This window comes from Lagenorhynchus albirostris, chromosome X (assembly GCF_949774975.1).
Source record: "Lagenorhynchus albirostris chromosome X, mLagAlb1.1, whole genome shotgun sequence".
NCBI classification, from domain to species: Eukaryota; Metazoa; Chordata; class Mammalia; order Artiodactyla; family Delphinidae; genus Lagenorhynchus; species Lagenorhynchus albirostris.
This window is the reverse complement of record NC_083116.1, coordinates 119760340-119766339: the sequence shown is the minus strand read 5'-3', so window position 1 is coordinate 119766339 and position 6000 is coordinate 119760340. Positions and strand designations below refer to the sequence as shown.

At 40.4% G+C, this 6000-nt stretch overlaps 1 protein-coding gene across 1 annotated transcript in view; it reads right to left on the bottom strand.

Moving 5' to 3' along the window:
• Nucleotides 1-6000, bottom strand: part of ACE2 (angiotensin converting enzyme 2) — a 43869-nt gene that overhangs the window by 27856 nt on the left and 10013 nt on the right. The gene's annotated exons all lie outside the window — the stretch shown is intronic.

Genomic DNA, 6000 nt, shown 5'->3' with positions numbered 1-6000 from the left:
GGAGACATCTGGGGTTGTCACCACTTGGGTGGAGGGTGCTCCTGCATCTAGTGGGTAGAGGTCAGGGATGCTGCTAAACATTGTACAATGCATAGGACAGCTCCCCACAAATAAGAATTATTTGCCCCCAATGTCAAGTGTGAGGTTAAGGGACGCTGACCTAGATAGACGGCACTATGAACATAGTACTCTCAAGAATCATGTGTGCGTGATTCCACCTCTTTACATCTCAGTCAGGGCCAGCAGAATAGTAAATTACCTACTCCCAATAGCAAAGCTGCCAAGACATTTGAGCACAAAGTAACTAATCCTGTTTAGACATGAATATGCATGCATTTGCACTGGTCTCAATAACAAATAGGAGAAATAAGGAAAAAATAAAACAAAATATTGATACAAATAATTAGCCCTGACTTTAACATGACAGGGGAGAAAACTAACACTTAAAGCATTTACTGTAGATCACCTTGCTGAGTGTTCACAACCACCTTTGTGGAAGTTGTTACTTTCTAAACACTCAGCATGATCAGTAACTAGCTCTATGTCACCCAGTAAGAAAACTGGGATTAACCTGTCAGTGTGTTTTCCTTTCAACTCCTGCCTCTTTCCGTAGGATGTGGTCAAGTTCAAAAGAGCTAGTAAGATTGTTGAAGAAGAAGATAATTATGATTTTTAAAAATAGATGAAAATGATATAGTACTTCTGCCTTGAAATTTGTTGACGTCAATATGTAGGAGATATTATCCAGACAGCTCTGTCTCTCCCAAGAAAAGGACAGGATGAAATGGGCTGAAAGGACATGATGGCAAGAATTCAAGTTTAGTCTTAAGGGAGAATCGCTTGACAGTGGTCAACACTGACATACACTATTGAAGGGTGTTGTGTAATCTTTGTCTCTGGAAGGTTTCATAGGCTGAGGAAGGTTTAGGAGGGTTTGAATTTGGCCTTGACTGACGGGGAGGACATGGCTGGGCACAGCTCCAGTTAAATGCTGCTCTGGGAAAAAGAAAAAATAATGAAAGGGGATAAAGAAAGCCTATGGGACTAATGGGACACCATTAAGAGAAATAATGTCTGTATCATTGGAATTTCAGAAGGAGAAGAGAGGGAGAAAGAGGCAGAAAGACTATTTAAAGAAATAATGGCTGAAAACTTCCCAAACCTGGGGAGAGATTTGGACATCCAAGTTCTCAAAGCTAATAGGTCGCCCCAAAATTTCAATCCAAGACAGTCTTCTCTGTCTTGGATTGAGACACATTATAATAAAACTATCTAAATCAAAGCCAAAGAGAGAATTTTTAAAACAGCTAGAGAAAAAATTTTTCTCTCATACAAGGGAACCCTCATGAGGCTATAACCATATTTTTCAGCAAAAACCTTGCAAGCTGGGAGAGAAAATGGGATGATATATTTAAAGTGCTGAAAGAAAAAAAACTGTTAGCCAAGAATACCTTACCTAGCAAAGCTGTCCTTCAAAAGTGGAGGTGAGATAAAGATTCTCTAACAAACAAAAGTTGAGGGAGTTCATCACCAGTAGACCTGCCTTACAGGAAATGCTGAAAGGAATCTTCAGGCTGAAATGTAAGAGTGCAAATTAACAGCATGAAAACACATGAAAATGTATAACACACTGGTAAAGAATTCAGAATACTCTAATACTGTAATATGGTGGTGTGTTAACCACTTAACTCTAGTATAAAGGTTAAAGGACAAAATTATTTAAAATAGCTATAGCTACAATAATTTGGTTATGAATGCACAATATAAAAAGATGTAGGGCTTCCCTGGTGGCACAGTGGTTGGGAGTCCGCCTGTCGATGCAGGGGACACCGGTTCGTGCCTTGGTCCGGGGGGTCCCGCATGCCGCGGAGCGGCTGGGCCCGTAAGCCATGGCCGCTGGGCCTGCGCGTCCGGAGTCTGTGCTCCACAGCGGGAGAGGCCACAGCAGTGAGAGGCCTGCGTATTGCAAAAAAAAAAAAAAAATTCTGACATCAAAAACATAAAAGGGGAGCGTAAAAGGGGAGAGTTTTTGTATGTGATCAAAGTTAAATTGTTATCAGCATAAAATATTCTGTTATAGCCATACAATGTTTTATGTAAGCCTTGTTGTAACCACAAAACAAAAAGCTACAGTAGATTCACAAAAGATAAAGCAAAGGGAATCAAAGCATACCACTATGGAAAATCATCAATTCATAATGGAAGGCAGCAAGAGTGGAAGAAAGGAACAAGGGAACTACAAAACAGCTAGAAAACAGTGAATAAGATGGCATTAGTAAGTCCTTACCTATCAAGAATTACACTAAATGTAAATAAATTGAATTCTCCAATCAAAAGACAGAGTAGCTAAAAAACAAGACCCACTATATGCTGCCTACGAGAGACTCACCTCAGCTTTAAAGACACACAAAGTGAAGGGATGAAAAGAGATAATTCATGCAAGTGGAAACGAAAAGAGAGCAGGGGTGGCTATACGTATATCAGAAAAAAGTAGACTTTAACTAAAAAAATGGTAACAAGAGGAAAAGTAGGTCATTATATAATGATAAAAGGGTCAATTCATCAAGAAGATATGACAATTGTAAATATATGTGCACCCAACATTGGAGTACCTATATATATTTAGCAAATACAGATCTGAAGAAAGAAGTAGACAACGATATAATAATAGTAGGGACTTCAATACCCCACTTTCAGCAATGCATAGATTATCCAGACAGAATATCAATAAAGAGACATTAGACTTGAACCATACTTTAGATCAAATGAACCTAACAGACATATATAGAACATTCCATCTAACAGAAGCAGAATACACATTCTTCTCAAGCGCACATGGAACACTCTCCAGGATATATCATATGATAGGTCACAAAACAAATCTTGGCAAATTTTAAAAGACTGAAATCATACCAAGTACCTTTTCCAACAACAGTGGTATTAAACTAGAATTCAATAACAGGAAGAAAGCTGGAAAATTCATAAGTGTGTGGGAATTAAACAACACACTCCTGAACAACCAATAAGTCAAAGAACAAATCAAAACAGAAATTAAAAAATATCTTGAAACAAATGACAATGGAAACACAACATAGCATTATCTTTTTTAAGACATTTTTCCAAAAAAACCCATACAGATGGCCAATACATACATGAAAAGGTGCTCAACATCACTAACCACCAGGAAAATGCAAATCAAAACCACAATGAGATATCACCTCACACCTCTTTAAATGGGTATCATCAAAAGACAAAAGATAGTGTTGGTGAGGATGGAGAAAAGGGAACCCTTGTGCACTGTTGGTGGGAATGTAAATTGGTACAGCCACTATGGAAATCAATACGGAGGTTCCTCAGAAAGTTAAAAAATAGAACTACCATATGATCCAGCAGCCCCACTTCTGGGTATATATCCAAAGGAAATGAAAACAGGATCTCAAAGAGATATCTGCACTCCTGTGTCTATTACAGCATTATTCACAATAGGCAGGATATGGAAACATCATAAGTGTTTGTCAATGTATGAATGGATAAAGAAGTTCTGGAAATGTAGTGTACAGTATGGCGACTATAGTTAATAGTACTGTATGGTATATTTGGAAGTTGGTAAGAGAGTGGATTTTATAAGTTCTCACCACAAAAAGAAAAATTGTAACTATTTGAGGTGATGGGTGTGTTAACTAACTTTATTGTGGTAATTATTTTGCAGTATATGTATATAAAAAATCAGGGCTTCCCTGGTGGCGCAGTGGTTGAGAGTCCACCTGCCAATGCAGGGGATGTGGGTTCGTGCCCCGGTCCGGGAGGATCCCACATGCCGTGGAGCGGCTGGGCCCGTGAGCCATGGCTGCTGGGCCTGCGCGTCCGGAGCCTGTGCTCCGCAACGGGGGAGGCCACAGCAGTGAGAGGCCCGCGTACTGCAAATAAATAAATAAATAAATAAATAAATAAATAAAAATCATTACGTTGCACACCTTAAACTCACACAGTGTTATATGTCAATTATATCTCAATGAACCTGGAAAAAAACATGGCGTGGAAATATATATATATATACACACACACACACACACATATATATTGAACTATTATAAGCCATGAGAAAAAAAAAGAAATTCTGCCATTCATGACAACATGGATTGACCTTGAGGGCATTATGCTAAGGGAAATAAGTCAGATATAGAAAGATGAATACTGTATGATATCACTTCTATGTGGAATCTAAAAAAGCCGAATTCTTAAAAACAGAGAGTAGAGTGGTGGTTGCCAGGGGTTGGGGTGGGGGAAATGGGGAGATGTTGGTCAACAGGTACAAACTTCCAATTATAAGACAACTAAGTTCTGGAGATTTAATGTAAAACATGGTGATTATAATTAATGATACTATATTAAGTACTTGAAAGTTGCTAAGAGTAAATCTTAAATGTTCTCACCACAAAAAAGGAGATGGGGGACTTCCCTGGTGGCGCAGTGGTTAAGAATCTGCCTGCCAATGCAGGGGACACGGGTTTGAGCCCTGGTCCGGGAAGATCCCACATGCTGTGGAGCAACTAAGCCCGTGCACCACAACTGCTGAGCCTGCGCTCTAGAGCCCACGAGCCACAACTACTGAGCCCTTGAGCCACAACTACTGAAGTCCGTGCACCTAGAGCCTGTGCTCTGCAACAAGAGAAGCCACCACAATGAGAAGCCCATGCACCGCAACACAGAGTAGCTCCCACTCACCGCAACTGGAGAAAGCCTGCGTGCAGTAATGAAGACCCAATGCAGCCAAAAATAAATAAGTAAATTTATTTTTTAAAAAAAGGAGATGGTAATTATGTGATGTGATAGAGATGTTAGCTAACACTATAGTGGTCATCACTTTGAAATCTATATCAAATCAACATGTTGTACACCTTAAACTTACACAGTGTTATAGGTCAGTTATATCTCTATAAAGCTGGGAAACAAACAAAGGAAAGCAAATGCTGCCCTGAGAATGAGCCCCAACCACAGTCCAAATGGGGCTTCTTCCCCACTCCCCTCCTCACCCCTACCTCCCACTCCCTGTGTAAGGAGCCCAGCCCATCCTCCATTACATCTCTAACAGCCTGACCCGGTGTGTCCTCTCTCCTTTCATTTCCAACCCTCTCAGCACCTCATCTCTCCCAGTCCTTTATAATTCGTTTTGAATGGTTAGATCTAGGTGGTGGATAAGTGGGTGTTCATTATACTACTCCTCCACCTTTCTTTATGCATGATAATGTTTATAATTAAAAAGTAGCAGGAGGTGTACAGGAACCGAAGGCAGATCGTGTAGGGCCCCATCACCATTTAGAGAGGTTGGGTTCTACCTAGAAAGAGATGGGTAGAGAGGAGAGGCTTAAGTAAAGGAATGATATCATGGTTTGACTTTCCATTTGTTTTTTAAATTTTTGTTTTGTTTATTTCGGGGTTTTTTGTTTATTGGGTTGTTTTGGCTGTGCTGTGTGGCTTGTGGAATTTTAGTTCCCTGACCAGGGACTGAACCTGAGCCCTCGGCAGTGAGAGTGTGGAGTCCTAACCACTGGACCACCAGGGAATTCCCTGACTTTCCATGTTAGCAGGATATGTCAGGGTTTTCTTCCTCCATTTAAGTCGGACTCAATATAGGATGAGGAAAGTTGCAGTTCTGACTGCAGTTTTACCACAGCCACTAAAATGTGCCTTTCATTACCCCTGAGCCAAGTATAAATAGCAAATGACCTAAATCAAGCATAGCACAGGAATGGCCAACAATGATCCAAAGAGCTATACAAATGCTGAAGCAAAAATATAATCCTCATTTTAAAAATTCTCCAGCTGTGAAACACATTCAATCTGTTTAAGATTCTGATTTCTCTCTATGCCACTGCCCACGGTACTGTATTTGGTTTGGACCAAGAATAATCCTGGCAACCACCCTGCACATTAGCCAGTCATGGGGTTTCAGGCACCCCAAACCCAGCTCTTCTCCTCCATTGAGGACACGGCTGGCAT